This window comes from Falco cherrug, chromosome W (assembly GCF_023634085.1).
Source record: "Falco cherrug isolate bFalChe1 chromosome W, bFalChe1.pri, whole genome shotgun sequence".
Classification (NCBI taxonomy): Eukaryota; Metazoa; Chordata; class Aves; order Falconiformes; family Falconidae; genus Falco; species Falco cherrug.
In genome coordinates this window covers 15,616,292-15,642,961 of record NC_073719.1, presented here as the reverse complement: position 1 = coordinate 15,642,961, position 26,670 = coordinate 15,616,292, and the positions used below count along the sequence as shown (strand labels likewise).

Below are 26,670 nucleotides of genomic sequence, written 5' to 3'. Positions count from 1 at the left end.
CCCTGAACTTACTTGTGTGGGTTGTGGCAAAGTGCGAAAGAGAAGTTGTTGACACCGTTCAGCCCTAGCTAAAAATCTGGTGTGTTAGCAACACTGTTTTGGTCAGAAATCTAACGCACAGCCCTGTGTGGGCTGCTGTGAAGAAAATAAACTGCATCCCAGCCAGACCCAGGACACCAGAGAATCCAAAATTACAGTTCTTTGACCTGTAGGAGAAGGATTCTCAGTACTGAAGGGAGCTGAACCCCTGGTATTAAACAGGGAATGCACGTAACCGTATAGCTCCATGTCTGTAGCTGTAAGATTTCTGTCACTTTGCGTGAAGTTTAGGGAACAGTTATTTCAACTGTTTGCTTAATATCTTGCGGAAAAATTAGCCTTCCAGTAGACATTAATAGCACACAATAATTGCTTCAGTCTTGAACTATATCTAGCAAAGTTACTATGCCAGATTTTAGTTTAATTCAGTTCTGCAATTAAGTTTTCAAAGCTACGGTAGGTATTATTCATAATGCAAAGTAAGCATTTCAGTACTGAAATATATTTCTGTTTTCTAGACCTGCAGCAACAACCAGGAGTGAAAGGAACGAGGTACTGTAAAACTAGTTTCTTGGTAAACAGTCTCTATCAGCTTTTAATCACTTCGATGGGAGCAGTGTTTATGTAGTGATCAACCAGATGTACAAATTGCTGCTGGTACGCAGCTTTATTGTATTTGAGACAAATCTGTGGGCTGTGAAGGAGAGAATGAATCATTCCTGCATTTGTAATGGTCTGTAATACTAGACAGTGGAATTACAGAAAGTACTGTATTTTTTGTAGGTCAGCATACCAACGGAAGTAACTGATGGCCCTGGTTTAACTCACTCATCTGACCCAACTTCAGAGGATGTCCGGTTAGAAGCTTCAGCCTACAAGGAGACTATGCTGCTGTTGGAAGAGCTTAGCGTGGTTCATACGGGTATGTTTTCAAGTCTCTGTCTTCAGCCGTTACAAGTTCCCCTTAAATCATGATTTCTTTGTAGGCACTCCTAAGTATTTTAATTTCATATTTTGTTATAGTATCTCTTTGTGACTAGAGATCCCCCTCAAAAGCTGTGAAACTGACACCTAACCTGAGATGTTGCCTGCATTACCAGCCGATGTGCCTTACGTTATCATTGGTTCTCTGTCTAGTCAGAGCTGGAGAAGCAGCTTCTTGCAAAGTACAGTTCAGCTCCTTCTAATGCGGTCATCAAAAGTCAGCAAGAGCTTTTTCTTCTTTATATCCCCTTGATGTGGTTTAAGCCCAGCCACACCTAAACACCTAAGCACCACACAGCCACTCACTTGTTCCACCCCAGTGGGGTGGGGGAGAGCATCGGAAAGGGAAAAGTGAGAAAACTCATGGGTCGGCATGAAAACAGTTTAATAGCAAAAGCCACGCACGCAAGCAAAGCAAAGCAAGGAATTCATCCAGCACGTCCCATGGGCAGGCGGGTGTTCAGCCATCTCCAGGACAGCAGGGCTCCGTCACGCATAACAAATACTTGGGAAGACAAAGTGCCATCACTCTGGATGTCCCTCCCTTCCTTCATCCTCCCCCAGCTTTATATGCTGAGCATGATGCCGCGTGGCATGGCACATCCCTTGGGTCAGCTGTCCCAGCCGTGTCCCGGCCCGGCTCCTTGCGTACCCCCAGCCTGCTCGCTGGTGGGGTGGGGTGAGGAGCAGAAAAGGCCTTGGCTCTGTGTGGGCACTGCTGGGCCATAACGAACACATCCCCGTGCTACCAACCCTGTTTGCGGCACAACTGTAAAACATGGCCCCGTACCAGCGACTGCGAAGAAAATTAACACTATCCCAGCCACAACCAGCACACCCCTCAACAGCTAATGACAAAGAGTACAGCAAAATAATGGCTTTGCTTAAAAATAGTAAGTACATATATATAACAAATTTCAACTGTCATAAGATGCTTGCGTATATGCACAAGGCATTATATAAACATAAGCATCACTTACTAGGGCTCTTAAACTATGCTAAAATTTCATTAGGCAAGTGTTAACCTTGGCCGAAGGCCAAACTCCCCCCCCAGTGCTGCCACTGCCCCTCCTTGACAAAACGGGGCGAAAAAGCTGGTGGGTCAGTGTGAAGGCAGGGCTGTCACTTCCCAGGGACTGTCACTGGCAAAACAGACTCCACCGATTAAAATACATTTGGATAGTGAGAAACAAAGACCCCAAACCTGAGAAGGACACGTCGGCACCCCCCCTGCTCAAGCTCTGCTGCGCTCCTTCCCTGCCACCTCCCCAGGCAGCGCGGGGAGGCTGCGGTCGGCAGTCGGGACGTAGCAGTTTCTCTGCTGCTCCTTCCTCGTCCCTTTTCCCTGCTCCAGTGTGAGTCCTCCCCCAGGCTGCAGTCCTTCGGGGAAAATCTCCTCCAGCCTGGGCCCTCCATGGGTCGCAGGTCCTTCGGGAAGGATCCGCCTGCTCTGGCACGGGGTCCTCCGCAGCACTGCGCTGTGGGTATCTGCTCCAGCATGGTTCTCTCCGGGGCTGCAGGGGAATCTCTGCTCTGGCACCTGGAGCAGCACCTCTCCCTCCTCCTTCGCTGACCTGGGTGTTCGTTTGCGGGGCTGGTTTTCACATGCTTTTCCCCTTCTCTGCCCGTGTGGTGGTTTCGCCCTTTCCTACGTTTGTTTTTCCTGAGGAGCTGCCAGCACGGCTGAGAGGCTCAGCTGTGCCCTGCGGTGGGTCCATTGAAACCGTCCATGTCCAGCATGGGGCGACCCCTGGCTGCTTCTCAGAGGGACCTTCCCACTACCGAGACCTGCCACCTGCACCTAATACAGCAAAGCACTGAACAGCTTATACATTGGGCAGTATTTGTGCAGCTTTGTGTCTTTTCTGTCTCAAAACAGGTTCTGCTACTTTGTTGAAAATGCAAAACATGCTTCTTGAATATGAACAGAGAATAGAACGTCAGAAAAATCGGAATAAAGCGCTCTCAAGAGAAGTGAGGAAATTGGAAGATGAAAGGGAGGAGTCACAGTTCAGAGCGGAGAAGACTCAAGATTTGAAATCCGTGTTGGCTCACCAAGAAGCGGAATGGAAAAGGGGTATCCAAAGCCTTAGGTATGTAAATTGTGGTCTGATAATGTATTATCTTGTCAGTGGTTTTGTTCCGAAAGACACCGATGGTGCAGGCAACAGGATGAGAAGTTTCCAGTCTTTTGGGTTTGGGTTTTTTGAATCCCGTGGGCCAGTTATGCTATGAAGTACATAATGTGAGAGGGGAAAAACGTCCGGATACCAGCTCCACGTACAGTCTTCTGGATGTTGTTCTAACTTTGTTTTCTAGCAAGAAAAGAGCAAGAGAGTGTGTACGGGGAAATCAGATTTATAAGAGAGATCTGAGAGATGGTTGGGTGTGGGTTTTTTTTTCGTTTTGTCCTCGCAGCTTCAGTTGGCCTATAATACTAGGATTTCTGGTAACTCCACCCAGTGCAAGTCAAACCAGAGCTTAGAGCATTTGTTTGCTTACCTGTTTGTTTGTTGGAAAGGTCAAGTTTGGGATTGCCCCTTTCCCCACACTCCTGAGCTAGACCCGGAGGTGTGAGGTTTCTCATCGCTGTTGACATCACGTCCGACAGGGGTGGCCAGCAGGCACCGTAGGCAGTTGAGCAAGGACAACTGCAGAGCCCTGGCCTGGGAGGGGAGATCTCCTCGTGGTGATCCCCGGTGGGATGGCGTGGCTGGGGAGCTGGCCCAGCAGGGCCAGGCGGCCCAGGCAGAGAGCGAGCTCAGCAGGAGCCACCGTGAGCTGGCAGCTGGGGCGGCCCGCAGCGGCCTGGGCTGTCTGGGGGGCAGCAGTGCCAGGGCACTGGGGGCAGGGAGTGCCCACCCCTCCTCAGGGCTTGCTGAGCTGTGTCTCGAGCCCGGGGTCCGGTTTTTGGCCGCCCAGCCCAGGAGATCTTGCCCAGCCCGTGTGAGGTCGGCAGGGAGATGCCGGGCTGGCGCGGGGGCAGGAGCACCAGCCCTGTGAGGGGAGGCTGCGGGAGCTGGGCCTGGGGGAGTTGGGCCTCCCAGCGCGGGGGAGGGGAGTACGAGGAAGACGAGGCCGGTCCCAGCTTGGCCTGGGTTTGACTTCAGCAGGTGTTCAAAATCCTCAAGCATCTGTCAAGTATAAAGAAGTAGTATTTTCATTCTAAGTGAATTCTCCAAGCAGCGTTAATTTGTACTTTCGAAAGTTACACTTTTTATGAAATTACACTAGAAGTTATATGTAAAGCTTTTTCCTTGCAATATACGCCATTCAAATACAAACGTTTGTCAGTCTTTCAAGTAATTTTAGTGGTGGTTGATTCTTGTTTTGCAGAATTTCTAAAGCAGGCTTTCAATTGGCAGTTCTTCCCTTACGCTGACACTTGATTTTTTAAATTTTTTTTTTTGTTCACTGTTGCGAGTATATGGGAAAAAATAGTCAAAATAATGATCAAACACAAAGCTGCTTGCTTGTTTGGGTACCGTGGGCACACCATGGACCGTTTTTTACCATGTCAGTGCTTATTGCTGATTGTTTCAGTTGGTAAAGAAGCTGACCTTCCATAAGGCTTTCCTTGTAAGTCAGCTTCAAAATGAAATTGCTGTAGTTTCTCCCAGAGGTAGATCCGACTGGGGTTTAAAACTGTTTTTAATCGTATTCAGCTTAAACCCCATGCATTTCTGAATCTGGTTTTGAACACTGACATCCTTCTGGAGTAAACAGAAGCTGCTTGTTCTGCCTGTGGTCAGCAGTTGTTTTAGACTTACAGAAGGCTTGCTGAAAAATTGTTGGGTCTGCCATAGGTAAGTGGCGTGCTGATTCACCAGTATTGCTTCTGGTCACTGAATCTGTAATGTGTAGGCAATGCTCAGTATACTAAGAAAATGTATACTAACCATAGTAAAAGTTTACGATGCTTTGATCTGATGAGACAACAAACTCCTTTTTCAGCAAAATGGCTGTAATATGAAGATGGATTTTTTTAATTTTATTATAGAAGTGTGCACACTGGTGTGTGTTTCCCTATACAAACTTACAAATAACTGATAAATCACTCAAAGTTTTTTTTTCTGTATCTTGTACAACTGATACCATGCACAATGGCATGAAGTTAGAATTCTTTAAAAAGTTGAAAAGTACAGTAAAAATATGAACTCTGAAAACGTTTAACATTTTTTATGGTTTGAGTTGTCTCTGCAAGTTCATCATGTGGAATATCTACTTTTATATCAGTGCTTTTGTTTCTCAAATACTCCGTTAAATCCCAGATCTTCTTTGAAACAAGAAGAAGAAAAGAGGCTCAGAGTAGAAGTGCTGTGTGAGAAAAGGAGAGAAGACCTCCGAAGGAAAGAAGATCAATGTTGTAAAGAGATGGAGGAGAAACAGAAACTTGAGTTACAGTCTAGGAATTTAGAAATGGAGTTAAGAACACTGAGAAGGCTCTTGAAACAGGTCTATTAAATAATGAATTAAACTCTTTGTCTTATTTTCTGCTTCTTTTCAATTGTATTCCAGTATGCCTAGAGAAGGAGGCGCTTTGTTCACGGAAGAGGCGTTGGATAACAGTTGTCAAATTTTGAGAACAGTAGAGTACAGTTGGTTCACAATTGGGTGGTTGTTTTTTTTTTTTTTTGCTTTGCAGTTTATTATTCCCTTTTTCCTTTTTCAAAATTTAGGTTTCATTTGTATTTCAGGCAAAGCCTGACCTTTTTTTGAATTACTACAAAACATCCTGTATTTCGCCTTCTTAAATTTTCATAAGAAAATTTAAATTTATTTATTTATAGGTGGATTATCATAACGGTGGGGAATCAAAAATGTTTTCAAGTATGCAAGGGAGAATGGGAAGATGTATTGCTAGCTCTGTTTTTTCTTAAGATGCAAGCAGTTTTATTGTATTACTGCAGGTTGAAGAGGAACGTGATGAAACACAGAGACAGCGCTCTCAGGAAAAGAGGGCCAGAGCCCTTCAAGAAGGAATTTTGAACAACCACCTTGGGAGACAAAAGGAACTAGAAGAAGAGACAAGAAGATCTATCGGAAAAAAATCAGAGGTAAGCAGATTTTTTTTCTAATAAATTACATTTCACCATGTTTGTTTTAAAGTCATAATAAATCTTACATAACTTTTTCTGTTTCTTGATGTTTATTTACTGTTTACCAGTGTAACTTATCTGGGTAAATACCTTTCTTGTTTTCTCTTATGTCTAAAAGTTCTGGAAAGCAGCATCACTCCTGTATGTACCTGAATTACTTGTGCAAGTCGGAAGCGAATAGAAGACACTATTTACACCGTTTCTTAACCTATCTGTTATTTTCCATTTCATAGACATTTTGTCATCGCTTTTTAGGCTTTCTAGCAGTGAAACACCTAGCTACCTATGGCAAGGTTGACCAGGAAGAAAGTTGTTTGACAGTGTTTGTGTTTCCATTGCTTTTATTTTTTAATTAGTTATTCCCTTATTGAACTTACTTCAAGTATGCCTTTCTTTGCCACCTCCACATAACTAAAATTTTATGATCGACTCTCAGCAATGAATTCAACTCTCTGTAAGAGTTAGAGTAACTGGAGGAGAAAAAGCAATCATAAACACTGTATTAAAAAAGATCTTGAAAAGAGTTTACTGAATTTCCTAAAGAATGTGCAGTGCCTTGAAGCCTTTTTGTTCTTGGCTGTGCTGCCCAATAAATGTAGGGTGAATGTGTTTAAGTGGGAAAAAGTTATACATACAATAAAGAGGAAATATACAGGACTATTGCATTCCGGGGGTGATTGAGTCTTATAGCTAACTTTCAGTAATACAAAAGGATAAGTGTTCAGAAGACATTTGAGAAGGAAAATACCCTTTCTGGCCTTGTTTTTACCAGATCTGTAGCACAACTAATTCAACCTTAGAGGCAGTATTATAAAGGCATGCACATACAAGAAAGCGCTGTCATTTTAAAAGCTTTGGTTGCTGGTTTAAGGGGGGGAAAAAACGTAACTGTATATTTGGGATGTTCATTTAGGTTTTAAGGCTATGTTGCACTTCCGTTGGGTACGTACGTTGTACATGTGCATGGGTTCACAGAGTAGCTTATTGCCTGAAACTTCATCTTCGAAGTCATGCTTCGGTACTAGAAATGTTAAAATGCAGTTTATTGCTGCAGGTTTTTTGTAGATTCATTTCCCAATTGGCTCTTTATTCATTTTCCCTGTCATTCAGGAATCCCGCACTGATAGAGAACAGGATCTGTTGTACAAGAATCAGTTACTACAAGATGAGATTGCTATGCTAAGGCTAGAACTCACTCAAGTAAGACTTAGGCACCAGGAGGAACAAGGAAAATATTTAAAGGAAAATGAGACCTTGAAAGAAAAAAATGAAGCTCTCAAAAAGGAACTTAAACTGCACAAGGAAGCATTAAGACAAATGTTTTTTCAGTTCAACGCGGAGCTGGACTTAGTAAAGAGAGAATCTGCAGTGCTGACTTCCAAACTTGAGCAGACAAACAAAAGCAAAGACAGACTAGAGACAGAAATTGAGTCATTGCGTTCCTCCCTGAACGCTGCAGTTCAAGAACTTAAACTTCATTTGTCATCAAAAAGCAATGCTGAACGAAGATTTCCCAGAGAACGTGATGAATGCCTTTGCTTGCAAGTCGAGCTCCATCGTGACCTCTCTGACGTGCAAGAAACCAACAAGAGCTTGTCTCTGCAGCTGTGTAAAGCTAAAAGCAAAGCTAATAGGCTAGAAAATGAGCTTCACCAGTTGAAGCAAATGCTCAGAGAAAAAGCTTTGCTTTTAGAAATGACAAAAAAGAATTAAGTCAAGGCCAGTGTTGGGCAAAGGAATGTGATCATGCTCGACAACTTGAGAAAGATCCAGTAAGCAAACTTGTAATAAAACAGGAGTCCCTGCAGGAGCGATTGGCCCAGCTCCAGAGTGAAAACCTTTTTACTCCATCAGCAATGGGAAGAGATGCAGAACAAGAGGATCATGAAAGAAAAAATAGCGGATTATGGGCAGGAGCGTTTTAATGACATTTTCAACAAACTTAGAGCTGATACAGAAAAGCAAGTTTATCTAATAGAAGAGCGAAACAAGGATTTAAATGCCAAGCGTACTGATTTAAGGGAACAAGTCTTTAAATACGAGACTGACGTAGTAGAAAGACAGGTAAAGTATATGCGTAGAAAGAACAATTTAAAGTTTGTCCGTTCTTGAAATTAGTTTGTTCCTCCAATGTATCCGGTGTAAGTTACATGCATGGGACCAAAGAATACTCATTTGTTCTGGTTTGTTATGTTTCCCTCGGAATTGCGGAAAGTTTTGGCAACGGGGATATTAGTCCTCAGATCTAAGCAGAGAACAGAAAAAAGGTATCCAAGTCTAAGCTTTGATCAAGAAAGGTGATTCTTCTCTAGAACTTTTTTCCATCTATTTTCCTTAGTCCATGTTATGCCCTATAGAATAGTCTAAAGTATTTGATGGTTTTGATGTAAGTATTGCACAGATGACCTGAATGAGAGTGGTATAAAAGGAGGAACCATCCAATACACGAGGGCTGAGAAATGAAGATACAGAGAAGTGAAGTGGTTGGGGCTAGATTTATATGAAGCTTCTATAGAGGGGAAAAAAGAGGTTCTCTGTAAGCTGCTATCAAGATTGAAGAGTATTAGTAATGTCCAGCTGTTGATTTCTGTATGTGTTTTGAGGGTTCTGAGGGGCCTGCCTGTTCCTCAAAGTTCATGTCAGACGGTGACCTTAAGCTTTCTCTTTTATGATGTGTAGCCACACTCCAGCAGTACTGTCAATCATTGTAAACTGTGACTTGCTTTGTATTCTTACTACCAAAATAATGGGTTCCTTTTGAAGATCATGTGAGAGAGTGTGTGTGTGTATATGTATATAGCTATATATATATTATGAGCTATCCAGATTTTTGTAAACCTAATCTATCAGTATTTCTAAAACGAGCTGAGTAAGAAGACTACAAGAGGATGTGATTCAACATACCCTTAAAGTGTATCTCAAAGGAGCTTTCAGATATTTGTATTCATTTAATTGTATTTGTATAGTGAAGAAACAGAAGAAAGAACAATCTAACACAAAGTCCTGCCTTCAGTCACCGGAGTAATATTTGCAGTCAAACTGTGGCTCTTAGATCACAACAGATTTCTTTGGGTTTTGTTAGAAAAAAATACCCGATTGCAGTGTGTTCCTGTGTATTGTTCAAGGAAGAACAATACCTGAGCCTTTTTTATGTGTTAGGAAACAGGAATCCTCATGAACAGCTGCTGATAGTCAAAGGTGCTCAGCTGAGAAAGATGATGAGAGGTCATCATCTGTGCAGATGCCTGCTGGTGGCAGGCAAAATTTCATACTTTTGGGTTCAATCTAGACAGGTCTAACCGTATAACAAAATAAGTTAAAGGCGTATTTCATGTTCTTAGAACTTTCTTCATGCTAATTTAACTGTTTCGTTAGGGCATGTTTGGACAACTGCAGCAGGAGCTTGCTGCTGCACTTAAAAAGCAATCTATGCCAGAAGCTTCACTTGAAGTTACTACACGCTACCACAGTGACCTGGAGAGAGACAAGCTGCGCTTGCAAAAGGAGTTGGAAAAAAAGGTGAAAACTAAGGTAGTTAATGTCTGTAACTATATGAATAAATCTGAGCGTAGCTGTTGAAAGCAGGAGCGAATGTTGTCCTTTTGCACCACCTTTTGCAGTGTTCTTACGAAAACTGAAGTATAGAGGGAACCAGAGGAGCTTTGCAGGAAAGCTGTAGGGTGATTCTGTGTGTGTGTGCATGTCATCTTATCCCCCAAAGTTGTAACCTCATCCTGTCGCTTCTAGAGTATTCCTTCTTCCCACCAGCTCCAGCTGCTGTTCTTGGTTATGGTTCCTAAGGTGTGTTTTACACTCCACACCAACCTTGGCCATAGGTCTTGGATGGGGAGAGGAGAGCTTAGGCCTGTTTCTGTGTAAGTTACTGCATTCTCCTGCGCTCTTGTCTTTTCCGGCCACCTTACTTTTTCTTCTGCCACTGTTGCTTTCACAGACGCAGAAGCAGAACATGCTGGCTCTGACATCCAAGGACTTGCACAGCACGTGGGAGGAGCACTTGAAGTCAAGATCCCACCTTGAAGAGCGCGTTGCTCAGCTGGACGAGGAGAAGGCTGAACTGTTGCAACAGGTGAGCCCAGAAAATTCTCCAGGCACCGAGCCAATACCCAGGAGAACCACATGCACCTTCTGGTCAGGTTCTTACGTATCATTGTTTTCTGTTATCCCTGCCATTCAGGCTGCGAGTACCTTTTCGTTTGGGGGTCATGGAGGAAGCAAATAAAAGCTAGATGGGTATCCTTGTGTAAGTTCTGGAGTGGCTCTGTTGGGAAGAGTTCCCAGTGTGGTTTGCTATCAGTTGAGCACATCGAGCAAGGCCACAGTTCCCAGTTCTTCCTTGGATTTTGTGTGGTCATCTTCTGACCCCTTGGTTTCTGGGCAGGTTTAAAATGCTTGATGTTTCCAGTGCGTGTGTGGAGGAGCTGCTGTATGTTTTCAGCGTAGCGGGAGCTTAAAAGCCTTGCAGAAAAACATACTGAAGGAATGCTGGGTAAATGAACGAGTGCTTGGGAAACAAGCAGCGCCTGCCAGTTGCCAAGGGACAGCCTTCCCCTTTTCTCCTTTTCTGTAGAGGGAAAATGGAAGTACAAAGTCAAAACAGCTGCCAGCTCTCCTCTGGTGTGGCTGAGAAAACACCAAGAGGAGGAAAACCAGCATGTGGCTAAGTAAATGCCCACACAGAAGAGGTGGAGGTAATGGCCGAGGGGAATAAAATGTTGAAGAACTCCAAAAGATCAGATTCCTCCACAAGCCCCTGCCTGCTGGTTGCTGGAAGATCCCATGAAAGCTTTGGATGGATCCATGTTCTCCCATGAAGTGCATACCTACGTAATCCCTACTATGAGCAGAGGCACTGCCAAAAGTGTTCTCCAGCATCTTTTCCACCTGTTATGTCTAGAAGAGGATGGCCTTTGCTTCAGCGAGGGCATCTGTTTCTGTAGTTACGTATTGGTCTGTTTGATGTGAAACCTGAAGGGATCCTCAGGAATTCCGTCCCGGGGCATTCTGTGGAACGTGGCTAACGGATAGAGACGTCCGGCAGCTTCTCTGTGGAGAGCGCTAGATGCACAGACTGTACGTAGGTATTTTTCCTGTGCTCTGTTTGTGTGATACACTTTCAAAAGAGAAAAGAAAGATGTGAGAGTGAAAGAAAGGAAGTGAAGAAGCTGGTAGAGTTGAAACGCCCAGCTGAACTACGTCTGGCCCAAGAAATGAAAAGAAACCTCGATCTGCAGAAAGACTGTAAGAGGGACGGCTTTTTAGCGTGGTGAAGAGGTATCCCTGCGTAGAAGTCATGTTTTATTAAACTTTAGTGTAAAAATAGGTGTACCTAACTGTGAGCAGATGCCGGCCTCGTGTTAGTTCTTGCAAGGTACTTCTGTACACCAGCCCCTAGTTTTCACTAGCTGCCAAAACAACTGCAGGTGCAGGTTGCCCTGCAGTTCTCCTGGGGAAAAAGGGAGTCTTTCATTCCTCTTTTCAGGTGAAATCTGGACTCTCCAAGTGTATGTGGCACAGGAATACTGGTTTTTCCTGGTAATTCCTGGTGTGTCAAGCACGTTAAAGATGAAGCAAGCTGTGTCTGTGCTGTTTACATGAGAGTATGTGAAAAAGTCCAGTTTTGTTCCTTTGCTTCATTGTTTTCATGACTAGTTTGCTGTGCAGGTTGAAGAGGCTGCTGAGCAGAGCTACGAAGGAACTAAGGGTGTATGAGGAGAGAGGGGGACTGTCCCAGCTTAATTTGCAGGGAGAAATGAAGAGCAGGTATTCTGAAGTGGTCAATGAAATTGGCAGATTAAGAACAAAGGTGAGCTTTATTTTGTTTGGGTTATTGTGGTGTTTTTTCTTGTGAAACCTTTGTTCTTTCTTTATACTTCTTTTCATATTGTTGACTTTTTTTCTTGGCTGTATTTCTGAAATTATTTGGCTGTTTTTTGATGTTCCTTCTATGGTCACAGTAGTAGGCGACTGTAATACTGATGTAGCTCTTAGGGGTAAAGACGGAAGTGTTACGTACACAGCAGTATCTGCGAGGGCACATCAGGGGTAGGCTGTCCTGCAGAGGAAGGGCAAAGCAAGAGCCACAGCAAGGCTGGCAGGGTCTGTGACCACACAGGCCAGGGATCAGCCCCACAGGCCCTCACCAAGAAGAGCAGAAGAGTTCTGGGGACAGTTCTGGGGACAGTAAGCAGAGTGCGCCAAGAGTGCAGATCACCAGGCCGGTCCATAGGGATGGGCAGGTCTGCAGTCCTACTGGGCCGTCACGTCCATGGGTGAGGGTCAGGGCTGAGAGCAGTGAAGGCCCAGCACAGGCCTGGCTGCAGCTTGAGGCCGTGGCAGCATCGTCGGGCTCCGACGGATGCATTCCCTCTCGGAAGAGAGGGGAGTAACGCCACCATCACTCGGAACAGCTCTGTGCAGTTGGCCTTGCCCAAGGTCACCCCCTGAAGCCTGTCTCGGGCACGAGTTGAGCAGGAGGCAGGTGGGGGTTTGCTTTTCGGAATGGTGTCTTTGCTTCCCAGGGCACAATGCAGTGTGAGGTGGTGCGGAAGAAACCCTGTAGCTTGTTGCTTACTAGTAGCTGACTCAGTCCGTCTTTCCTGGTCTTAGAGACCCACAAATGGTTTTGAGGTTGCTCTGCGGCGAATGAAGAGACGGGACGCAGCTTGATGCAAGCAAATGTCAATTTATTGTACAGAAGCACACGTTTTTATACACTTTCAGAAGCTGCGCGTTTCAAACTAATTGGTTCTTGAAGCTAAGCCTTGCATACTAGGCAATCCCTGATTGGTGGTTAACTACCAGCAATTAACAGCAAGGTGTTACCTTTCCTTGGCGCCATCCGTCTCCCACTCCCCTGTGCTCTGCAAACATGCCTCATCATGTTAATTGTTGTCTAGACAAGCTCGAGCACATTCCCCTCAGCTAACCGATTGCCACGCGTGGTCCTAGTTTCCAGCCCGCTCCTGCATTGCTCTGGCCGTTCGGTAGCATGTGACCTTTTAGCTGCTTCTCCGCTCATTACTGAGATAGCTGTGTTTCAAAGTTATGCTCCTTTTTAGAAGATATTATTGTAGAACGAGTCGACTGCCTTGACAGTGGCTCATTTTTAGTTCACAGGTTAGCAGCATATTTGTGTTCCTGTTGGAAGAGTTATTTTGAATGACAGGGAATGGAATTACGTTTGGGCAATTTTAAATAAGTGTAAAGTTTCTACGTATTTTAGAGACTTTCAAGTGTTGACTCTGCTGGTTTCCCCCACTTTTTTAAAAATAAAAGATGATGGGATATCATGTTTTATGGTTAATAGGTATAGACGATGGATGTTTCTGGAGGGGGAAAGAAGGGGATAGAGCTGTAGTTGACCATTGGGACCTATGGGAAGTCTGATATTTCCTGGAAATCTTTTGAAAACAAACTGCAGCTTTGACCTAAAGAGACTGTCTTCTGCCACCACTGCTGCAAAAGCGGTGTTCTGAACTGCTACTTCCAGATCGTTTAGCGTAATGGAAGAGAAGGGTACCCGTTTCTTGCCTTGTCAGTTCTGTGACAAAGCTTTGACCGTGTGACAGCATGTGATAATTCCTCTGAAGCGTGACACATGGTTCTTTTTCTGATGAAACCAGAATGTGGCTGTGATGTAACTGGGTATGGGTGTGTTTGATTTCCTATGATCGTATGAACACCTCGCAGAAGAATAGCCCTGGTGCTTTTCAGCCTAGCCCTGCGGGTGTCATGCCGCTGGTTTGGTACCTCTCGGTCCGTGACCCACTGCAGAACTGAGGAAGGATGGGAACCTGAGGAATGCTGTCAGAAATTATGTGAAAGCTGTTCTTGTTTTAAAAGAAGAGCCTGGTTTCACTTTTGTGATAAATAGTCTTGATGGCCAACTCCTTTACCAATTTTCACAGATTTGACTAATTTTAGATCCCTCTGAGTTCCCTGGTTTTTTCCCCTTTCCTGTCTACAGGTTGATGAACTTTCCCAGCAGCTGGAGATAGAGCCTAAAAAAGGCATGCAGCTAGAAGCACAAAATCATGATTTGCGAGAGGAGTTGTCCACCATGCGTGGGAACCATGAAAAACTGGAGAAGAGCAAAAGCCAGCTGAAAGAAGAGGTGGCTAATCTCAAACACCATATGGAGACTAACATGGTGGATCGCAGCCAAATAGAACAATCCAAAAGAGAGGTGGAAGAGTGAGCTGAACAAGAAATAAGACAAAAACGGCAAGAAGTCAATCTGATTTTGCAGGTAAGTTCATTTCTTATGTGTGTCTGTTATAGACTTCTGTTTTGGTTGTCATTTTTAGGGGCGGGGGGTGGTGCCTGATTCCATGTGTTACGCTGTACTTCTGTTTTTCCTGAAGGGCAGTGGGAGAAGGGAATATGGTTGGGCAAGACGCTTTCATGTGCGTGCAGTGTGCCTGCAGGCCCTGAATCAAAAACTTGCCAAGGTAGAATTTCATTTTGCAGTTCTTGGAGGGGTATCACTGTCCACTGGTCTTGTTCTCATTGTCTATCCTTGAATGGGTATTGCAACTTAGAGTTGTCACAGCCAGGCATACGCATCTTCCTTAGTCATTGCACAAGGGGCAACGCTCAGAAAAGAAGTCACCAAAGCTGCAGGGTGGGGGGTGGGGGTGCGGCATCTCCATAATTTCTTTGAGGAATGCTATGCCCTGTCCTACAGAGATAGTGTTTCTTCATCAGTAGCTTTGATGAGTAATAGTGCTAAGATGGGGGTTCTTTCTGAATGAAAAGAATCATTCAGTGTGGTAGTTCCAGGGTTCTGCCCTGGTCGCTGATGGCAGTGAGGAGGCACAGTTGCCTCGCTGAATAGAGCTGGGCCCTTGAAACTGGGTACGTGCAATTGACTGGCGAGGAGAGTTCTCTTTTTCTTTGCGGTGGTTGAAAGTGTGTATCTACTTCAGATGCAGGCAGCCTCCCAGGACAGATTAGAACAAATCAGAGCCAGTCATCATGCTTTGCTGACAAGCCAGCTAGAACAGAGAATTGGAGACCTCGAACGTGAATTAGACAGGATAAAAAATACCCAGCGAGACAGTACTTTTCAAAAAGAATCCGCACAGGCAGAAGTGGAAAAGTACAAAGACCTGTATCTGGAGGAAGTTAAAAATGGAAGGTGCCTAGCAAAAAAACTGGAAAGGTAAGTCCCTGCTCTTTTGGGGTGATAATAAGATACTACTTTTTCCTCAAGCAGTTTTCTTCATTAAATACCTTTTCTACATCTGGTCAGCATTATGCATAAGGTAGCATATTTGTGATGAAAGTACCTTAAGGCTCCCCCCTGTTCATTGGAACTATTTTCGCTTCTCTTCAGTGTTCCAGCAGTAACACCACCGATCATGGGCGTTAATAGGATATTTTTGAAGTTGAGTTTGTTTTAACAGGCAGCCTTTTTGCCAGTCTCTAATCTCCGCTGCTTCTTCTAAGTATGGCAGAAAAGAGAATGTCACGTCCTTTACTGCTTGAATAAGGATAGGCCCTTCAGAGAACGGCATTTGATGCTACGAAGAAGAACAACAAAAATCTTTTGGCTTCCGTTTTAGCAGCATGTCATAGGTTTCAGCTTTCTTTGGGAAGGGAAGGGTAGCCCAGAGTTCTTACGCAGGTGATGTACCTTTCAGAAAAAGCTATGTAAACCCACGGTGTGCACAGACTGCTTTGAGGCCTTAATGCTGAGAAGTCCAAAGTATTGGTTAACTCTTGCTGCTTCTTGCAGGTAGAGTGACTACTTAGAAATAGGCTCTCCAGAAAACCCCCAGATCCAGTTATGGAGATTTTTTTGGACTCTCTTAATCCCTTCCACTTTCCGAAGTCAGATAATAGTCAAAGACCTGGAGGGTAACTTTGTGGAAGTGTTATTACCAAAGATAATTCTTTGTATGCTTCTGAATGTTTCAGAGCTAATGAGAGACTAGCAGAAGCCAACGCTGAGCTCCTTCAGGAGTGCCATAGAAGCAAACCTTTAATTGCAAGCAGCACTGTCAGTGGTCCAGTTCTGTATTCAACTGAACTGGGACATATTAGCAACAATCCGGCACTGAATAGAAGTCTAAATCTAGGAGGAAGCTTCCTAACCCCGACCGGGAATACGTTACCATCAAGAAACAGAGTTGAAGCCTATGTGGCTAAGGTAAGCGTTTTTAAATACTGTTCTCAACTAGTGTTGAAGAGTATCTGTAAGCAAGGTTGTGCTTTTCAGTCTAAAGTTAGAATCCATTTCTAGTTCCAAACCATATGCTCTAATATGCCAAACCAAATTGCTCATCAAAACAGTACACAACTAGGTGGTAGAAACGAAGACTTTTGGTCATCAGGGTTATACAAATTTCCAGAAGTGCTCAAAGACCAAAAAATACTGAGATCTAAATGATGGACTGCGTAACAACATTCTTTTGCAAGAGAAACTGTGATAAAGAATACTGTGGCATAGGAAGCTGCCAAATAAGCTCTTCAGTAAAATTTAGTGCCGATGCCCCATCCCTGGCAGTGCTCAAGGCCAGGCTGGGTGGCGCTTGGAGCAACCCGGTCTAGTGGAAGGTGTCCCTGCCCATGGCAGGGGGGCTGGAACTGGATGATCTTTAAGGTCCCTTCCAACCCAAGCCATTCTGTGGATGACCTTTTTTAAAACAGCTAACTTCATGATGAGTGCAAAATCCCATCAGACATCTTTGTTTGAGACACCTTTTCCTTCTTCCCTGATCTTCATTTTAGCAGTTTCTTCACCGGAACTTGTTTTAGTGCAATACCAACAAAGGGATGCTTCAAAAGTAGGATGGCATGAACAGGACACGTAACTTCTCACTGGAGTGCGGGACGTATGCTGTGCATAGGAGGCATTTGTTTTGGGGGGTCCTGCTATGTGGTGTTATATGTAACTGCTCCTCAGGAAGTCTACAGAGCTTTCTGATTTTGTACAAAAGCTGCAACCTCTGCGTACCTCTGGTCAAAGTATGCCCTGTAATTAGCAGTCAGCATGATAGCACATCCCTCACAGAATGGTAAACGTGATATCATGAGAGTTGGAAACCAGATGTCAGTCGTTGTAATCAGTTTCCCACCTAGCATAGGACTGAGGCATGGGCAAGCTTGCCTGTTCAGTCAGTGTCTGTCCCTCGCATATTCTGTTGTTGAATGGATGTGAGAAGCATTCGCTCACTTTTAAGTCTGTCTCGGTTCGCTGGTCCCACCTACACTGGAAAGAATCCATTTAAATAGCGTGTCTGCATACTGTGCCTGGTTTAAGAAAAAGAAAAAACCAAACCAAACAACAAAACAAAAATGGACAAAGCGGTGTGTAGGTAGTGCGTAGCAGCGGCAGTTAGAGATGAACTTTTCTGTATCGTTGCGAATGTGGTTTTTGTGTCAGAGGGGTGGACATAACGCTGCATAAAGAACATGGGAGGCAATTAGTACTGTACCATCTGCAGGGATTATTCGGCACGCAAGCAGCAGAAAGGAGGCAAAATTCAGGGATCCACTGCAAAACTGAAGTAAGGAGAAAGCCAGGACAAGGGAACAAGAGGGACAGGGAGCAGGGAGCAAGTGAGGGCAGGGGAAAATGAGAGAGAGATGGGAGCGAGATGTTACAAGAAGAAAAAGGCAAAGGAGGAAACCATCCCGCTTCTAGGAAAAAAGCTGTCCTAGTTTAAAAGAAAAGGGTTTAACAGTTGTGGTTTCTTTTTTTGAAGAAGAAACAGGAAAAAAAGAATAACCTCCCTGTTACTAAATCCAGCTGCACATCTCTTTATGATATTTCTTCCTGTAATCACCAGTTGGGGAACAACTGAGACTAATTGTAGTGGCGCTGCTTGTAGCCTCAAGTCACCTGACGTTCAGTGTATTCAGGGAAGTCTTAAAACCTGATCTTCTCTGGAGTCCTTCAGAAGAAAGGAACTGAGTTCTCAGAGGTGCAGTAGTTGCTGGAGGGCGTGCATCTAAGTGAGTATTTCGCTTAGAACTGCGGGCTTAATTTTTCTCAGTCGGGTGCAGTATGTCACGTGCATAGCATGCATCTGAGAAAAGAGGATTGAATTGGAACGTAAGACTTTGAAGTCAGGAAGTAACAAAAGGGAAAAACTGCATGTATCCCTCTGCATACAATAATGGGTGGCAAATCTCAATCAGTTTCCAAATGCAAAATCACCAGATGCACAGTCTGTGCAGTCATTTCCACAGGGGTCCCGTGCCATTCAGGAGGCAAGTTGGAGCATGAGGGAAGAAATCAGAGATTATAGTGTTAGTCTACTTTGAAATGCTTTGCTGGTTGTGCTGCCTAGTATTCTGTCTGTTCACCAGACTGTTTCAAAGCAGAAGAATTTCTCTAGACTCCAAGCCTTTTCTTCACTTCACTGTTTACTTCAGTTATGCCTCAGCTTTGTTTTCCCACTAACCTGGTTCCCTTCTACAGAATTTGCCTTGCCTTTAAATTCAGGATGCGCAGTGCTGCCTTGGCTGGAGATGACAAATGCTTCTGCCACTGAAGCTCTAGATGACAGGGAGTTAAGAAGCTGAAATTGCAGTGTGCCTCAGGCAGTCCTTTTGCACCGCTTTTTTTAGTCAAAGCTCTCTGCAGATTTGGTGTTCCTTGTAGTAGCTTCCTCAAGGTGAGAAGGGCTATTGGAAGTAGGGAACATGCCAGCCATTCTGAAGAGGAAGATGTTTGTGTACATTTCGTTTGTGCAGAAGCTTTGAAATAGCTTCAGGGGCAAAGAGGTGAAAATAGTTCACACTGCTATTATTCAGAATGATGGTGTTCATTGGTCCTGCAGCTGCTGGAAGAAACACTGGTAAATGATGCTGACAAGAGGAAGGAGTGCTCCACTAGCAAGTGGACACAGTTTCTTCTTTAGACTTAACTAAGGAATTTGGTGTTCAAAGGCTTGAAAGATTGCACCGTTTTCCTAAACATGAGGCATGACTATCAGTGATTACACATAGAGCCGTACATGTTGAAGATGGTCATGTCGCAAGTTCAGCAAAAACAGAGCATGTTATTCTTAAAAAAGCATAAAGAAATGTGTTCCATTACAGTATAGCCCCTTCCCCTTTATCAAATATATACGCGACAGAAAAGAATCACCTTGAAGTGCAAAAGGATCTTTAAAAATACCAAAAAGTTCATATTGGCACAAGCTTATTAACCAGCAGAATCCCAATCCCATGCAAATGTCTTCAGGTTTTTTTGGTGGTTTTTATTTTTATTAGAGCTTCAGTGATGTGGAATAAATTACAAGTACTTGACAAATTCTGTGCATGTCATTAGACAGTGACCGTAGCAACTAGCAATTCAGTATTTCAGACCTGCTCCCTTAGTCCTAAGGCAAGGAATGTCTCCTGCAAGTGCTGCAAGGAGGTTTTGGGACTGGAGTCCTGTTGTTAGGTTTAACAAATGTCAAGCTTAAATCCTAAGAGCTGTGCCAAAGGCTGGTGAAAATGAACATGGGTGTCTTGACAGACAAGAGCAGTGAACTCTGCAACCAGGGTGAATCGGTGGGTAAATGAAACCAGTTTAATGTGGGAAGGGAAATGTCTGCTTCCTACTTCATCTTTCAATTTCTGTTCCGTTTCTGATTTGGCTTTCTGCACTCTTGTAGCAGTCTTTGTTGTTAGCTTTTTTACTTTCTTCATTTACATGTAGGCCACGTTCTTGTTTCTCGCTGAAGACCTGTGAACTTAAGGCCATTTTTCTTTCTTCTTCAGCTCCTTCATCAAAAACCTGCCCGTCTCTCTCTTCTCTGCAGCCAGATACATGGCAGGGTTTGCAGCCAGCATTGTTTAATATTGGGTGGTATTTTTTTATACTGGAAATGTTGTCTATTTATGCTCTTAGGTTTTGATTAAAACTTACTGATGTATTCACATTTTCCTAACACTGCGCATATTTTGAACTTTAGTTTGCCCAAGGGAAAGAATGACTGCTGCAGGGGACTTCTCTGCTTTATGTGTTTGTAATGCAATGGCTTCTGTGGTAGTTAACCATCTGTGAGATGATAGTCTATGGATTTAATCTGTTACAATGGAACTTCTTTGAGCTCTGGGAGTAGGCTGGTTTACCCTCCTTGCCAGTTCTGGTATTCAAAAAGTTCTTGGTGGTCACAACAGTTGTGTCTGGAGTACCAGTACTGTTCTGAAGTTGAGCATCATCTCACGGAGTCTTACAGGACCCAGCTTACTCTGCGCTAAAGCAGCCTGTGTGGATAAGTAGTAAGTCAACCCCACTTTCTGAAAAAGAACTGTTGAGAAGGTGCCTGCTGCAAATGAACACCTGGTGTGTTACCGCCTGAAGAGGTGTGCAGTGAGGTGAGAAGTACCTGCTCAGGAGGTTTGGGACACTCGGCTGTGATGCCTTTCCCAGGGGTTTGGGGAGAAGGAGAAAAGTGGAGGCAAGTTAAGGTCCTCGGAGGTGTATTTTGCCTGGCTCTTCATTCATTCCCTTGTCAGAAATCAGCGTGTTGGCTTTATTTCCGCCTGTTTCTCTTCCCTCAGACACGGATGAGAATCACAAAGACGTTGATGGAATGAATAAGAGGAAAACAAGATCTTTTTCTTCTCTTGATTGATTCGTACATGTTGCGGAGAGTCCTGTGGACCTTTTAGTCATTGTGAAGACTCCAGAAACGAGGGAAAGTGGTTTCTTCTAACACCTCAACTGCTACTTATTTGCTTGGGATTGGTCCTGGCTTTGGGCCGTATTTTGGTCTAGGCATTAGTTTTCCTGCTTTTCTCTGTTACCTGTGTCTCGTCCGGGATTTTGCTTCTGCTTGTACCTGCTGGAAAACAATTAGAGATTTGGGGGGTCCTTTTCCATTGTTCATGCGGCTCTGTTGGCACAGAGTATTTCAATGAAGTATCACGGAGGGGTGCTTCTCCTGCAGGATCCGGTGAATTTGGTCCCAGCTTTCGCTGTGTTCCTGGAGAGAGAGCCCTTCCCTCCGCTTCGCTGGTTTACAGCCCCGCTCCTTTGACCCTTGCAGTTACTGCCTGTTTCTGCTCCTCTTGTGAGGGTAAGCAGAGTGGTTTCCTTCCTGAGGCTCTTGCTCTCTGTGTCCTGTTGAGTACCCTGTGCAGTGTTTCCGTTCTTGTTGTTGTTGTTACGCTGCTAGGTGGGTCTGCTCATTTCATAAAATAAATGGTTCTTCCCCCAGGAATTCAGTACTAAAATCAAGAGAGTCGCAGAAGGAGTGAGGGGAAGGGGCCTCTAGCGATGATCTAGTCCAGCGTCACCCCTGCTCAAAGCAGGGTCAGCCGTAGCAGGTTTCTCACTGTTCTGTCCAGCCAGGTGTTATACAGCTCCAAGGATGGACACGCCACAACCTTTTCTGGGCAACTCGTTCCAGTGGCTGTCCATGCTTACAATTTTTTAAGAAATAATAATTATAAAAATCCTTATGTTAAAATTTCCTCTATCTGGATTTGTGCCTATTCTCCTCCCGTTCTTTTGCTTGGCACCGCTGAGAAGAGTCTGGCTCCATCTTCTGTACTCCCCCCACCAGGTACTTATACACATAGATAAGGTCCCCCTGAGCTTTCCTGTTCTCCAGTAAAGAAACAGTTGCAGCTCTCAGCCTCTCCATAGAGCTCACAAGGTCCAAGCCCTGCAGCATCTTCATGGCCATCGTAGCCCTGGAAGCTGTATGGTATCCGTTTGGAAATTCACTCCTGTGTGTCACAAATTTGATGGGAAAAATGTAGGAGTAGCAAGTATCATCAAATGTAAACAACAGCATATAGCGCTTGGACTGTGACTCTTAATTTAAGAGATGTGATTCCTTCTTGTGAAGGCTTCTGAAGGCAGAATCATAAGTGAGAATAACTTAATTGGTAACAATACCCACTTTCTAGGGGAGAAGAGGCGTAAGTGCTCCTTTGCAGTGATCCAGGCTGATTCCAGCTACATAATAAACCCCACAGCACTCGCTGCGTAGAAGCTGTAGCTGCGGTTGTCTGTCTTAGTACACAGTTTGCAAGAAAAAATTGTGTGTGCTTTTATATTTTTATAAATGTGTGTCATGGTATTTGCAATAACAATAAAAGTTTTGGCATCATCTGTAGGAGCTCTTTCAATTTCCCATCTTAAGGTGGAGAAAAGAAGAATATTGGCACACGCTTTTTTCTATACAAATGGTGTATGTCAATCCTGCAGCAGCTGCTGGTGCAGCCCTTCTCTCTGTGAAGTTGCAGAAGCCAGCCTCAACTGGCTGATTTGTCCCTGTGGGTGGCATCTGTACATATCTCGGCGTGTAGCTGACGTTCTGTTCGTGTGTTTGATGATAAACTTCAGCCATACCTTCACCGCAATAACTGCGCTAGGCTTTCTTGCTTTCTTCCTGTGTATTTTGTTAAATGCCCAGTAATAATCCAGCTGGCGAGTTACAAATTGTTTTGTTAACGTTGCTGAGCAATGAGGCAGCTGCAGCCCGACTGACCAAAAGTTTCTCTTCAGTAGAAATCAAACCCCAAACCAAGATGTGTCTATTTGGAATTATATTTTTAGGTTTTCTCTCATTATGTGTGGGTTTTAAGAATGTTTTAGAAGTTTAACGTTAGAAAAACGTAACTGTTAAAATATTAACTATATTTTCTGTATAATTCTAGGTACGGCAGGAACTAGATGAAAGAATCGCTAAAGAACTTAAACAAGGTAATGTGTCGCTATGTTAGGGGCATTTTTAAGGAAAAAGAGGAGTGTTCCTAACTCTTGAACATAATGGCTTGAAAGCTGTCAAGTTCCTGTGCTAAGCACAGGGAGGTTTTTCTGCTAGCTTTCCAGTTTAGACTTGAATGTGAAAACTTCCTGCTTACCAAAAGATTGTGTAGAATGTTATGCAGTTGCCTGAAAAAGACAAGTGCAGAGAAAACTAACCCACTTCCTCTACACGAGTGGCTCTTGGCTTAAGCTGAAGTCACGTTTTTCTAGAGTGAATCCTTGAGCACAAGCATCAAACGTAAAAGAAGCCCTGAGAGAAGATGTTTATAGACTTCAGCCATCACTGCTTCTTCCATGTGCATCAGTTGCATTCCGCACTAAATCATACCGTGCACATTCTCTGCTGTTGGACCTTGATTTTTGCTGTTTCTTATTCATTGCTTGTATTTGTAGCTTAGATGTTGCAGTCTTTTTTTGAATAAGCAAGGAAAATAGAATCAGTGATGAAAGATACCCTTTCTTTAGGAAAAAATTATTTAGTAGCACTTAGGCAAACATAAGATGAGTTGAATGCTTTTAACACATAGCATGATGAAGCCAGGTGTCCAAAGAGGAATTCCACCTATTTCAGGGTAGTCGTTCCTCCAGAGTCACTGCTTTGCTTTGCAGTGACTGGTGCTATTTCAAAGCAGGTAGCCCCTGCGAGAATTTCCTTCTGTTCCTGCATGCTTTTGGTAATACAGAGAGTGTTCAGCTGTAGCTTCACAGCTCGTTCCATGTGTCCGAATGGACACAAAGCCGTTGCATTTCATCCGTGTGCATTTTGAACCTGACTGTGCGTCTGCTAGGTGTCATAGAGTGCGCTTGGTTTCAGGACCTTGTCTGAAAAACGTGGCTGGAGAAGAACAGTAAAGGTGGGCTTGCGTCAATTGAGTATGTGTTTTTGTGGAGGAAAGAGGGTTTTGCCAGGGTGAGTTACAAAGACGCCCCTCAAAGAAAGTGCCAGGCTAGGAGACTTGTCCTGGCCTGACTGCATTGCAAAGGTGTTTGCGTTTTCACCGGCGGATTCTTTTTAAGTTTGTCACAGAGAAGGCAGAAGCTGGTTTTTAGGAGCAGAGTTCCAATAAATCACTGCTTTGAACATTCAAGGAAAACAGATACTGGAGGTTCGAGAGGTCTGCAGGGGGGCTCAGTTTAGCACTGGTGTAAGCAGGAGTCATTTGTGGATTCCCTGAAGATGTTCAATGTGTAGCCTATAGAATTTCTTTCGCTGGCTTTAGAAATACTGTTGACTGGTAGGCAAATGTGGAAAAAGATTGTTTCTCCCTTTGTGCCTAGCCCTTTGATTGTTACGATCCCTTGGAAGTTTTTAAATCTCTTTCTGGACTGTAGTCTCTCCAGTTATCCATAATGTTTTTATAGTGACTGATTTGGCCCTGTCTAGGGTAAAAGCAACACCGGAATCTTGTTTCTCTTCTCCCTAGCCACTGCTGAACTTGAAGCTGGATCTGCTGGAGCTTCTCCCGTGGTATTTTCTGATGGATCTTCAAAAAGTATCCACGTTGACCAGGATCCCCTTTGCAGGGCAGTACAGGAGTACCGTGATGTTTTAACCAAAAATTACCTGATTTGAACAAAATGCTGGGAAAAAAGCTCCGGAAAGGATTTTGTTTACATAGTGCGTCTATAGTTTCTCATCCCACAGTTCAGATGTGCAAATGTGTTTATTGCAGTCCGAATGTGAATTCTATTAAATGGATGTCAAGCACATTGCACTTGCCTGTTGGCTTATTGATGCATAGGTGTTTTATTTTGCACTCGCCATAAGAAGCACACCTATTTTTGTCGGACTAGCAGAATGACTCACCTTGATTCTTGAGCTTGACAGGATTGTCAAAATGTTTCTTATCAACGTAGAAGCATTATTTTTTCTCCACTGATGTTCTGTGTTTTAACAAAAGCATTCCCTTTGTTCTGCTTAATCCTTTCACCCTGTGTGTTTTTAATGTTTCCAGTGTTACTTTAATGCTTAGGACATCATTTGATGTGATTTGAGCCTGCTGCTTCAGTCCAGATGCCGTGACTGCTTCTGCCGATAAAGTGAAATCTTTACCAGTGGTCATGCTGGAGGACGGGGCACTTCACGTTGCTGTCACCTTATGCGCCTTAGGTTTAACATTACTGTGAGTGTGTAGCAGTGCAGAGAGAGTTACGTGGTGGGTTTGGTATGTTTGTTTTGGATCACAGGGCCACGGAACGGCTGAGGTTGGAAGGGACCTCTGGAGGTCATCCGTTCTAGCTCCCCTGCTCAGGGAAGGCCGCCCAGAGCTGGTTGCCCAGGACCATGCTGGCTTTTGAGTATCTCCCAGGATGGAGCCTCCATGGGCAGCCTGTGCCAGTGCCCAGTCACCCTGATCGGAAAGAGGCATTTCCTGACGTTCAGCCCCAACCCTCTGTGTTTCCGTTTGTGCCCGTGGCCCCTCACGGTATTCATCGTGGGGTTTGTGTTAAAGGCCGCTGCAGCTGTAGACATTCCCAGTTACTACATCGGCAGCTGCGCTGTACCTGAAACACTTCATGTGCGGGAAAAATGAATGTTAAAATACTAACTTCCAGTCTCCTCAGTACTTTCCAAACCTTGTATGATAGGGCAGCCAATCTTTTTGTTGCTGCTAGCAGCTGATGATGTGGTGGCTGTAGCCCAGATGGTAGCCAGTGTTCTGGGACATTTGTGTCAATAAAAGAAGCAGGTTTACTTATTTCAGGGAGTTACCTGTTACTGAAGATCTGCGTTGTCATTTCCTGTGCACAGAAGTCAGTAGTGATCAGAAGATGATAGAACAAAGTCCCAGTTCTGGGAAAGGAAGAGTGGTTGTCCCGAGATCAATTAAGACTGGAAAAATTTGGGGGTTTTACCCACTAATTCAAGGACTTGGGTTAACAGGCAGTGAGGAAAGCAATGAATGTTGCTGTGACGCTGTTCCTTTTTATATGAATACATATTTGTGAAGTTAATGCACTGTATTTAATTCAGATATTCTGTTTCAACTTGAAATTTAATAAACTTTGTCATCTAGTATATGTCTTTGTTTTATCGTTCCCCTTCTTGACATCGCTTTCTACCCCTTTCCCTAACCGTACAGCTCTCCAGAGCGCTCTGCTCCTTTCAGCTCTGTTCGCCGCTGCACCTTCAGCCTGTCCTGGAGGCCAGGCAAAAGGCCAGCATGGTGTATGTTGTGGTATTGCTCATGATCAGTTCCCAGACTTTTCCTGTATTTTAGAGCAATCCTCCTTGTGGTTTGGGCAGAAGGTAGCAGGTGGGCTTCTGCTGGCTGGGAAATCCCACAGGTTTTGATCCCATGGGGAGCCAGCCAATTTGTAGCTGCAAAGGGAAAAGGCGTAACAAAATTTCTCCAGCCTGCACCAGAGTGGTCAAAGAGAAGTTCAGCTTTTGCTGCTTTCTAGTGTGTCTCCACAGAGGAAGCAGGGACAGAACATGTTGACGTTCACGTTGTGTTGTCAGTCACTGTGATAAACTCAGACGTGACCTGTGCTCAAGTTTCTTCACCGCTCTCTGCTGCCAGCTCTTAGTGAGAGGGGAGAGCTCTTGGCTGGTGGAGCAGCAGAGCAGAAATTCGGTGTTGGCATCTGCCATAACCGGCATTGATGGCAGTTATGGTGAGGCGTGAGGGGGGTACAGAGAAGGCCAGGCAATTCCTGCGCTTGAAAGTCCGTCCCCGGTGTCACTGTGGGGACACTCCTGATGAAGCAGGAGAGGGCAGGGCACTTAGGGGAGGCTCTGAGGCCTGGAAGACAGGGAATGTCTGTCCCATCTTCAAGAAGGGCAAGCCCGAGGAG

At 44.4% G+C, this 26,670-nt stretch overlaps 1 pseudogene; it reads left to right on the top strand.

Annotated features, from left to right (window-relative positions):
- LOC129734640 (ankyrin repeat domain-containing protein 26-like) overlaps positions 1–24,587 on the top strand; it is a 55,559-nt pseudogene extending 30,972 nt beyond the window's left edge.
- Positions 24,588–26,670: the final 2,083 nt, after the last annotated feature.